General features: G+C 35.7%; 2 pseudogenes; one reads left to right on the forward strand and one right to left on the reverse strand.

Moving 5' to 3' along the window:
* On the reverse strand, nt 1–1,286 carry LOC125199039 (annotated as a pseudogene).
* Nucleotides 1,287–5,659: 4,373 nt separating this feature from the next.
* LOC125199046 lies at nt 5,660–12,359 on the forward strand (annotated as a pseudogene).
* Nucleotides 12,360–12,696: the final 337 nt, after the last annotated feature.

Below are 12,696 nucleotides of genomic sequence, written 5' to 3' on the forward strand. Positions count from 1 at the left end.
TGATATAACAATAACGTATTATAAGAATCTGAAATATTTACGTCTAATACAGAATATGATACAATAGATAATAAAAGAAAAAAATCCAAAAATATCTAAACAAAAAATAACAAGAGTGATAATAATCCAATGACCAATACGAATCCTTGAGTTGGAGCCCCGCTGGAGTCACTCTCATCCCAGGGATTCAAAGGGGTTAAGGTGGAACCCGACCCGTTATAATTAGGGTTAGACCCGTATAGCTCTTGGATACCCATGATATCGTCATTTGCAAGCTCCACTTTCCGGGTACCCGACGAAATAGTCGGGTACATAATCGCATCCTCAACCGAACTATGACCCAACCCGAGTAAATGCCCGATTTCATGAACCGCAACCGACTCCAGATCCACCGCCGACATCGGCGATCCGTTGATGAAATTACCGTCCGTCACCCAATTCTCCTCCCCGTCGAAGTGCAGCCGCCCCACCGGCGGCGAGAACGCGTGCGCCAGCGTCCCCAGCACGCCGTCGAACGGCTCCCCGTCGCCGTGGTCCCCGCTGAAGAATCCGATCCTCAGATCCGCGCGGTTGAACGTCGCCGTCTCCACGAACGTCAGCGGCGTCACCTCCGACCACCGCTCGAACGCCTTCACGAAGATGCCTTTCACCAAGTCGGAGAGCTGGTTCTCCGGCGCGAACGCGTAGGTGAGCTGGCTCTTCCCGGCGGCCAGCGCGGCCGGTTGGGAAGAAGGAGTAGTGCGCGACCGTGTGGATCGTCGAGTTCGCGCTGTAGGTGCTCGGCGATTTGCCTGAGCGCATGGTGGAGGTGCCGTTGACGATGTCGGCGTTGCCGCAGCGCGGGAGCACGATGTGCTTCAGCGTCGGCGCGTCGAGCTCGCCGGTTTGGTTGAGGTTGAAGTTTAATTGGTAGTTTTTGACTGCCGATTCGAGGAATTCGTCGAAGTCGTCGGAGAAATCGTCGTAGGAGGTGTTGAGGTAGCCGAATAGCTGGAAATACTTTTTGAGGCTGGCTAGGCCTTTAGATTTCACGCCTTTCCGGCAGCCGTGGAGAGCGCCGAATGCATCCCAGATTGAAACGTTTGGAATTATGGAAGCTGGAATTGATGATATGTTTGGGAAGAAATTAGCGGAAACTGGATTCAGATCGACGGAAATTAGGGAAAACAGAAGTAACACGGCGATGAATTTCATTTTTGGTAAACCTATTATCAAGCTTTCAGCATTGTACAAAGAATTTATAATTTGAATTGAGAGAGAGAGAAGAAAGAACTGAGCTTAGTCGTATTAAAATATGGACTTTATACAAGAATTATTGAAGTATTCTTCATTTCTGAGAAAGTTCTACCACACGTTGTTTAGATAGTTTCTATTCCGACTTTTCTTTATCTTTTTATTTAATTATTATTGTCACCATTTTAAAATAAAATAATAAAAATAGTGAACCTGGGCAAAATAGATTTAGATTAATATTGGTATTTTAGTTATCAGAGGCATTGTAATTCTCGATGAAATTAACAGTTATGGATAGTTTAAAATGAGTATGTGGCACTTTTATGTTTGTTTATTTGATTCGATAATTTTGATTTGCTTCTGCGGTGTGTGAATACAAAATAGAAAGATTCTGACAATTAAATAAAAATAAGTGGACCAATTAAAAATGGAAGAAAAGTCAGCAGCGTGAAATTGTTAGCTAACCAAACTTAATTATGTTGCGACTTTTTCAATGTTAACATAAGTCATGTCGTCGACGGCCGTATATTCTATTGTATTTTCATATCAGGTTGTATTTGAATATTAGGACTTGTAACTTGTACTTCCAAAAGTCATCCTTTTATTGTATGGAGTATTTTTTTCCTAAAATTGCTTTGTAGGTGTGTAGGTGTGTTTATGTGCATTACATGGCATATAATGATTTACGTTTTTGTACTCATATTCTCTCCGGTCCAATAAAAGATAAATTTTTAACTTATTCACTTCAATTCTTTTATTAATGGAGCTATTTAGCATTATTTAATGATTAAAATAAATATGAATATTACGGAGTTTATTATATAGTAGTATTTCTTTTTATGATGTTTTTTATACTAGTAATAACTGGGGTCGAGGGAGCAATTATTTTCGTGAGATGATCAAAATCTGTGGGAAAAAGAATAAATCTTCTGGACAACATACTTCGCATAAAAAAATGTAGTGTCGTTTTGGAAAAAGGTAATAGATGTTGAAACCCCAAATACACAATTTAACACGTAAGAAGAATTGTGTTAGCCTGTTAGGACGTTATTGGCAAATATCAACAAAAATATGTGGAGTATTTTATTGGTCTAGAAAATGAGTCAAGTAGGAAACCTAATTAACTGATGTAATGTGAAACTGAAAAGAGATTGTTAGTTTGGTCAATCAACATTAATTCTCGACTAGTTTGTATTTCTAATTGTCAAATAATAGAACTGATTAAATTCCAGCCTTTTTTATCAATTTACAATTCCACATTATAGTAAGTAGTACTATTTCTTAAGTACTGACACCTCACGCCTGACGACATACACATATTTTATCTACTACTACTACCTTGTACTATTACCAAAATACACAAAATTCTAGTTCTAGACGATAAAAAAATTAGATTTTTCGTGGTATAAAAAGGAAAGGAAAGTAGCAAGGAATTTACAATTGATAGAATTTGGGATGGGTCAATTGCGCCGCCATAGAATCATTCTTCGTGGAAACTGAGATTAGTCTCATTCGGCTTCTTATATATAATTACTTCCATTCTCTCATCTCATCAATCTCTCTGCTGATATTGATATGGCGTCGAGTAGTAATTCGTCATGGGCGGATCAATGGGATACTCAATCACAGCCTGTGTCCACCTACACCACCTTCTCCCATTCCGGCAGCTCAACATCTTCCAAGCTCGACAAGACCAAGGCGGTGGCTTCCTCCGCCATCAAGAAGTTTAAGGCCGCAGCTACCGCCGGTCTACACTGGATGAAGAATAAGTACCATAAGGCTACTCACAAGCAATAAATTATTTTGTATCAAAAAATCTAAACATTATTTTGTATATACATCGTTTCATTGTTTCAAGGTACAGATGATAGATCTACTGAATTTATTTATGTAATTTGCCTTTGCTTATTGGATATACATTGTACATACTTGGAACCAATGCGTGGACAATTTTTATGGTACACAAATAGACAAAGATTTGAATTGTGTTTATTTTAATTTTATATTCAAACACTCCTCCTTCCCTTCTATTTAGAGGTGGTCAAGGTTTATGGTTCCGGCGTTAACCGTGAAACTCAGAATCTGCGGCTATGGTTCGAACCGGAACCGTGAGAATTACCAAATCGTCGATTTAGAATCTGATTCAGTTCAGGTTTGAAAGTTTCAACCGAAATCGTGTTGAATCGCTGCTCGACGGTTCCAAACAGAACTGCGATAAACCGTGGAAAACCGAGCGAACCGCAACTGTCGAAAATAGCCGGTTCGGAATCGTGAAACCATAAAGAACCGAAAGCCGTCGGTTGGAACCAAACCAAACCGGGGTTTTGGAACAAGGACCCTAACCGCAAAACTCCTCGCGGTTCGTCTCCGCAATTTCCAAACCGAACGCCAATTCCGGAACCGTGCACCTCTACCTCTATCATCAAAGAGTACATTGTTTTAAATTCGATTCCTCCGTGACACGACCTTTAAATTTAAATTTATTAATCAAAAAAATTGTAAATAGATCGTCTTCATCCACAACACGCATAAATGCTACTGCTATTTTGTAGTAGGAGTACTAAATTGGAGGAGTACTATTTATAGAACTAAATTTTCTGCACAACAAAATTTCACCAATGAAAAGTAATATTACTCTCTCCGTTCTTCATAGTTGAGTCATTTTTCCATTTCGAAGTTTCTTCATAGTTGAGTTATTTCCATATATGGTAACTATTTTCTCTTCTTACTTTATTCTCTCTTACTTTACTCTCTCTACTTTATTCACTTTATACTTTATTCTCTTTACCTTTTCCTCTATCTAACTTTTTATCTATTTATTTAACACACTCAATATTCATTTCTAAAACTCCACTAAAAGTTCCGCTCAACTATGAAGAAACGGAGGAGTACTATTTTTTGATATAATGTTATAAAATTCTAATAGTATAATTTTGATAATAAAATATTATTTAATTAATAAGATGTTCTTCTTGTAGTTGAATTGATAGATTGAGAGTTAGATTGAATTAAAATAGTGGAAAATGAGAAATCTTTATTAGTCATCTTTTTATTTAAATAAAACTATTTAATATTTAAAATATACATATAATAATTTTTGTGATATGCACGGTAGACAAATCTGATTTCTGCAATTAAGTTATAGTAATTGGATCGTAAGATTTTGGAGTCAAGGGCAATATAATGGGCATTAAGAGTTGAACACAAAATTTCTCAAAAACTTGTCTTTTAATACCTCAATTTTAACAAAAAAAAACACTTTATTAGTTAAGTGGTCTTACGTTTTTTTCTTTTCTATCAATACGAACGTATTTGCATTGCTGGAATTGACTTCATTGTTTTTGGTCATACTTTAGAATATGAAATTCTCAGAGAAGAATCAAACTTTTGGGAAAAGTTAGCACCGCCTATATATATAGAATCCTATTCTTTTATTTCTATAATGTTAATATAAATGTAGTTTTCGTTCTATTCGTAATCACGAATACTATAGAAGGCGTCCCCTACACGAAGGAAATACCTCCTGCCGTGATGTCGCCTTCGACAAAATAATACTACTATTAATACTCAAATTTGAAATAATCTAGCATACAAAAAAAATCATATAAATAGTAACGTTTCGCATTTTCCCTTTTTTTTTTCTGTAAAATGCCAAATCATCAGTACTCACCAAACAAGATTAAAAAAACTAATGAATATCTTGAACCTTTTTTTATAAAGAAGGGACATGTCACATGCGTACACATTGATTCTTGGGGATGAAATTATCATTATATATACATTATTCACCTCTTTATATCTAAATTTTGACTGTAATTTCTAAGTATGGCTATCCAACTCTGATTTTATCATATTAATGAGTTATACTTTGTTTCTTATTTCATGGACCGTATTATTACTATTCACAATTATATTACTTACTTTATATCTTATTTCATGGACTGTATTATTACTATTCACAATATATTTATAATTAGCTAGTCCCCCTAAAAGAATATTGTTTATCATATTTTACAAAATTATTCCTCTTCATTGCTTTACACATATTCATCAACAACGATCAATCATATAAGGAATCGTGTAATATTTATATCATTATCATTATTATTACTAGTATTATTTTTGAAGGAATCATCATTGTTATTTGAGAATCAGATAATAAATTATTTGAAATAAAAATACATTTCTCCGATATTGACCGAATTAAAAACACATTCCTCACATATATTCGAGAAAACACGCAAACGCCTAGTTTCTTTGTACGCACATAGCGCGTTATTTAGTCTAAGCAAAACGAATTACAATGTACTAATAAAATAATAAAAAAATACGTGGCCTCTCCATATAAAGCTCCCAATTAAAACCCGTCTTCTCAAAACCCAAATCAAAACCACAAATCCGCAAATTCAGCTCGAAAAATCAATCCATGGCATATGAAGATAATCCGTGGGGCGGAAACACGAACGCTCACAATCCGGCGCGGCTGGGCGGAGCGCCGCCGACGCTGACGGATAGAGTCGGCCACACGTTCGGCAAGACTAAGGTGGCGGCTTCCACCGGATTCGGGAAAACCAAGGCGGTGGCCTCCGTCGGCTACGAGAAATCCAGGTCGCCGCCGGGAAAATCAAAGTTGGCGCCACCGTCGGATTCAATTGGATCAGACTCAAGTACAAGAAAAGCAAGCTCGCCAGAAAGTAGATCTAACAAATTGAAGAATTACTACTCAGTTTTGATCGCTTCTTCGATCAATTAGCTAGGTTTGATGTTATCGATTCCTTTGCCTTTCTTTTCTTTTTCCAATTTTTGTCATCATATGTATAACTCTGACATTCTGTTTTCTACGATTCATTTCCGTTTGATATATAATATTGTTTGATTTTGTATATTTTCATCTTGCATGTTTGAATTCTAGTTCTTACCGTGAGCTCATTAATCAATTATTACGGGAAATTAGCTTACGAGATCTGCAATCGAATTGAAATTGATCGATTTATTTACTCAACTTTTTCTCGACGGAGTTTAGATGGGGGAAGGCATCCACTTACCTAATTGAGATAGGTTTGGAGAAGTTGAGAGAGAGAGATTAACTTTTAAGTTTGCTTATTTGTGAAGAAAGAGTATTACTACCTACATTTAAAAAAATTCGTTTGTCACAAATTTTAATGTATAATTAATATCCATTTTGATGGTCCCACTGCAATTGGTTAATTTCCTCTTTTAGTGAAAAAAATAACAAAACAATTTTCCTCTATTACTATATAACATCTCTATTATTTTATCATCTTATTTATTTTATTCGCTTTTATCTCTTTACTTTTTTCTCCTCGCATACTTTATTCACTCTATTTTAATTCCAATAAATATCATTTACTTAAATTTTGTCTTCAAAAAAATTCATCATTTGTAATGGAATAGATGGAGTACTATACTAATTACTAAGAAAAGAAGAGAAAATGATTAAAATAAGAGAGATGAAAGAAAAAGTAGTGTTACTGGATTATAAACTATACTTTACTAAAAAAAAAAAAAATTAAAATTTCTACTTTTAAAAAATAGATCAAAATAAAAATAGTTTATATACTTTTAAAGGACAAAGATAATATTTTCATGCTCTCATGTTACCCATATTCTTTTATTTCAACTCGTCAAACTGTTTATACTATTTATATTTTAAGCAAGAATTATAATATTTAATTAATATATTAGAGTAATAAGTATTTGAGTATTAAGCAATTTTTTATTATATTTAAAATTTTAATTTAATTATAGTAAAAAATCAATAATTAGGATATGAAAAAGTACGCGTTAAGAGAAGGGGAAAGTAAAAATTTGTTAGACGACGTCATCAACTTTTTCTAAATAGAAGGGGGGCATTATTGGTTTAGGTAAAGCTTTGGGATGTCATTTTCTTCCTATCTAGCTGGGTAGAATTATACAATCTACCACTATTACTTTTTAAAATTTTTTGAACGACCCTTTCAACCAAAATTTTCGAGCGAATTCTTTTTCGGCTAAAAAACATTAATTAATCCCAGGGAATTCTGAAACCACCTACAAATCTCAACAAACCCTTTAGAAAAGGGGAAATGAAAATATACTCCGAATTTTAATACTCCATTTGTTAAGATCATAATTTTATAGCTTTTTGGTTTTAATCATAGCCTAAACTTTGAATAATGTGTCGATAGCCAATAAAAAAATAATGTCAAAGTTTGTGGGTAATTCTCTGTCATTTTATTTTAAAATTCGTTTAACTAATGTATTGAGCTTTAGCGGTCATATCAGGATGAAGATTTTGGCGTAATATTTTATATTTGGTTGAGCAGCGATGACAACCTTTTCAGAAAAAAAATAAAGAACAATTATTTTATAATTTTGTCAATTTTTCCTGTAGTATTAAACCAAATTTACCAAATAATACGTCAGAATCATCATTGTGACATGGCTGACAAAACCATTATCAATAAAAAATATATATATTTTTAAACTATAATTTAAAAAAAATAATCCAAAATTGAGATGTGTATATCTTTAAACAAATGGAAGTTAAGTAAATTATAATTGACCCGAAAAATAAAAAAAAGTCGTATGATAATTTAATAATAATCTATTTAAAAAACTGGATAAAGTTTTATCAAATGAAAATTACGAATCTTAGCTAAAAGGGTGTTAACATTAATGGTAGAGTCTTTAAGTTGGTCCCTTTGAGATTCCTTAGATATTTCATTCTTCACGTTTTTTTGGATAGAATCCCATGGCATACAGCTGCTAAGCTTGAAGAAGTGGGGATAATTATTTTTTTTAAGACCATCGTATTTGATAAATTTGGGAATTTCTTGAAGATGATTAAACACACCACGATAACCAACAAACTCAACCTCCCCCGATGAGGAAAAGCCCCCCATATTCTGTCATCTCTCTCCCCAAAACCCAAACATTACCCAACCAACCATCAGGCCAGTTACAATTACATAGGTTACTACACTTTTTTCTTGTCTCTTGGTGTGATGCCCATCATTCAACAAAGAGAGAGTAATTCATCATATACATTCATAGTTAAAAGAGAATGAAAATGAATAGATAGATACCTCTATCACAAATCTCTGCAAGAGAAGGGGTGACACTTAACCATGGCAGGATTAAATTTTCACAGTAATCACAGCCAAGAACCACCCCAAACCTGATTAGGCATGATCTTCCCATATTGTCCTGCAATATATCTATATATTAATTTATAAACATAATAACATAATTTACTGAAAATCAATCACAAAAAACCCCATAAGCAATTCTGGGGGTTATTTTGAGCTTGTGTAGTTGTGGAAGAAAATCCAAACATGTCAAAACTTTTTATATCTTAAAAGAATAAACGTGGTGCCGTTGAACCAGAGCTCAGGGAAAAAGGAACATGGACAGGAGAAAAACAAGGGATTCCCTTAACCACATAAACCCCCGATTCAAGAACCGCGACTAGTGAGGCTCCCCCACTGGGTGATTTCTAGGCATTTGAACTCTGTTAGGGTTTAAAAACCTGAAGAGACGAAATTTTATTTTGGGCAACGACAGTTCCCCAATATATACACCACAGCCTCACCACTTACATCCACTGAATGCAAACTGAGTTTCTTCAGCAGCTTCAGATTGTGGGGAAATTTGTTTGTATAATGAGTAACGCTCTTTTTATCGAGGGACAAAAAATAAAGAGTCTAAACCCTTTTCTACTCACGGCGTAATTAAGCCAATCATCGATCCATAGTTTGAAAGATGAAGATAAAAAAATGACAATCTAAATTTCAAAAGGAAACGTGGAGGATTTCAAAGATGTGGATGAGTAGACGATCAACCCTTTTTAAAAATTGGTTGTAACATATACATGTCATAACTCAGCTTTGGTAATGTTTCTAACCAATCTATATCTAAATTTAGTTTGGGGGGAGAAGATCCATGAGTACCCCATCGAAACTAAGAAATTTTTTGGTCGCAATAACTTTTTTTAAGCTAATAAAGACAATATTATATCTAATATTTCATTTAGAAGCATGCTAATTTGATCAACCTGAAAAATATTACTATATTACAACATAAACAACAATTATTAGTAGTATAAAAATATCAAAAAGAATATATCGTGTAATGAGATTATTAACATAAACAACAATTACTATCAACAAAGAATTTACTAGGTACTTTTTCTTCGTCGGCTCCGTTGCACTATCGCCATTATTATTGAACTCTTTCAACTACTACATATCCATAGAAAATTTTTTTCCCCTTATTTATTAGGTAAAAATTTTTTAGAATATCGGAAACCAGAAAAGAGGAGAGAGATTTATCCAATGGCTTTAATTTCGATACCATAGTTGAAAATACTTATCCATAATAAATCAAACATAGACGAGAGATTTATCCAATGGTTTAAATTTCCATCCCCGAAATCACCCTCAACTCCCCCCGGGAAAAAACCCCGCCTTTGGGGTTTGAAATCCCATCCCCCCGTCATTACTCACCACCAAAAAACCCCCGTTTTGCAAGGATCGAGCTCGGTTACAGGCATTTCGACACCGCCGCACTCTACAACTCAGAGCAGCCACTGGGGAAGCCATAGCCGGCCGTGGGCCCCCGCTTGATCGGATCCCGCCGCGACTTTTTTCATTTCTCTTTGGGAAGGAACGTATCCCCCCATGCGTCTCAGCCCTCAACACAACCCTCAAGTAAATCAATTTTGCAAAAATCCACTTTTCCTTTTCCCAATCGGGGCCGATTTGCAGGAATTTCCCCACAGATTACATCGATTTGTATTTGATTCATTGGCCGGTGAGTGCTAAGGCTGGAAAAGTTGAATACCCAATCAAAGCAGAGGATTTTCCCCCGATGGATTTTTGGGGGGGGTGGGCAGCCATAAAAAATGCCACAGAATTGGGTCACCAGAGCAATCGAGTCAGCAATTTTTTTTCCAAGAAGCTTCTAGAAATCCTGGCCACCCGCGAAAAACCCCCCCGCTGTCAATCAAGTGAGCCCTGCCTCCAGCTTAAACGATCAAATTTTTTAAAAGAAATTCAGCTTATTGTTTGAATCTGTATCATAAAAAGGTAGAGGTGAATCCATGCTGGCAACAAAAGAAATTGATACAGTTCTGCAAGGAAAAGGGGATACTTGTGGTTGCTTATGCTCCTCTAGGGGCATTTCGGACATTTTACGGCACCAATAGAGTAATGGAATCGCAAGTGCTTAAGCAAATAGCCGAAGCCAAGGGGAAAACTGTTGCTCAGGTGAATATGATTGAACAAAATCCTTTGACACCAATCCCTGTTTTACCCTTGTTTGGGATTGTTGAATTTGCAGGTGGCTTTGAGATGGGCATATGAGCAAGGGATTGGTGTGTGGCGAAGAGTTTTAATAGGGAGAGGATGGAGGAGAACATGGGCTTATTTGATTGGTCATTGAGCAGTGAAGAAGTTGATTTGATTAGTGAAATCCCACAAGAAAGAGCATGTCTTGGAGAGGATTACACCTCTATCTATGGCCCTTACAAGACCATTCAACAACTTTGGGACGAAGAAGATATTTCGTAGTTAGTCTTGTCTTTTCTCCGGATTGTCATCTTTATCCAATAAATGCACAATCATAATCTGTATACAATATTCTTGAGTTTATAAGCTTCTCAGCATCTTATAAGAGCTTATAAACTCAGGCAGTAGAACGACTTCATAATCTCCGAAGATTGAATTAGGTACGGAGTTGCAGATGTCTTGGATTGGAGACTGAGAAAACATTGCGCTGTGGGATTTATCTCAGTGAGTTCTAAGTTCCCTTCTCTGAAACATATTAATGTTTAGTAAATTGATTTGCTTTAGTTGGCCTTCATGCTGCTTTTTTCAGTATAGTTAGGTGCTCCACTTGTTTATAGATGTCAAGCATTTTGCCAAGGTGGAACCATGACATTTATGAATGTTGAAAATTGTTGAACAATTGTGATAATGAAATAATATCTCTAAAGCTAAGATTTATTAATCAGGAGGAAGTTTTCAAGTTTATATATGTGCATATTAAACATCCCCAGCTACCACTCTTTTAGACACTATATTATTTAGCAAAAGAAATTTGAGTCATCATAAGTAGCATAATCATGTTACTAGAGACCAGTTGTACTAAAATGGAGGCCAAATGGAGTACATGGAAGCATGGCTTATGGAGTAGCTAGTTTCTACCATAACTATCACTATATTTGAAAGGAAACCTTGATCTCCATTGATTATTGGTATTTTCTTTTGGTATGAGTTTTATTTTCTGCTTCTTACTTCCTTTTGGTGTTTTGAAAGTTTTCTTATGAAACTGGGATGTTGGTATAAGTGCCATAGGATTTAATAAAACAATTGTACATGCATTGGTTGTGTGAGTGTTGTATCAATATTGTTTGGTTTTGGAACTTAACAAGAGTATCTTTTTATCATATTAAATATTGTTACTGACTTTGTATTATTTATCTTGAATAATACCGTGTTTATCTTGAGCGTGTATAGTTGTGGAAGCACTGATTCAAACATGTCTAAATTTCCTGTGTGTAGTTGTGGAAGCACTGATTCAAACATGTCTAAATTTCCTGTGTGTAGTTGTGGAAGCACTGATTCAAACATGTCTAAATTTCCTATGATGACACGAAAGAATCCGAACGCGACTCCGCCCTAATCCAGAGCTGAGTAAGGAGAATAATATGGATTATGGACGAGAACGAAACGACAACCAACATTATCTACAACGATGTAATTGATGCAGTCAACCTCCAAGTCACGAACATCGGAGAGGTCCCAACAACCTCAAGAGACAAAAGCACGTCAGTTTCAGACAATGATAGTTGTTCAAGGAGACAGGCAGTTCCCAATATAAACACCACAAACCTTACCCCTCACATCCACATAATGCACTGAGTTTCTTCAGCAGCTTCAGATTATTGGGGAAATTCCTTCTTTGTATGGGAAGGAGTAACGCTATTTTGATAATGGGATCAAGATCAAATCAAGAGGTTCAAACCTTTCTACTTATTGTGTAACTAATCCAATCATCTATTCATACTTTAGGAGATGAATATAAATAGAATGACAATATGAATTTGAAATTTCACAAGATTATTAGTAGAGGATTTAGGGAGTAGTAGATAGAGCAAATGAGTAACCCATCTAACTTACATACATTATATTATGATGTGTCTAACCAATCAATATCTAGATTTTGACTGGGTGTACTTCCATCTGGATGAAAGTATGCTAGTTGCAATAGTGTCTTTCAGGAGCTCTCAGTAGTTGAACTTTTCTCCTCCTCCTCTATAGAAAGAAAAGCTTTGACCGGTTTCTCACTCTAAACTTTGGAGGGGGTGGCGGTGGCAGACAATCACTACGCCGCCCCCAAGCCTCCGGTCACCGGTGGCAGACAATCACCGGCGAAGAGTGCACACTACCCCCTCCCGGC

This window comes from Salvia hispanica, unplaced genomic scaffold (assembly GCF_023119035.1).
Source record: "Salvia hispanica cultivar TCC Black 2014 unplaced genomic scaffold, UniMelb_Shisp_WGS_1.0 HiC_scaffold_362, whole genome shotgun sequence".
Classification (NCBI taxonomy): Eukaryota; Viridiplantae; Streptophyta; class Magnoliopsida; order Lamiales; family Lamiaceae; genus Salvia; species Salvia hispanica.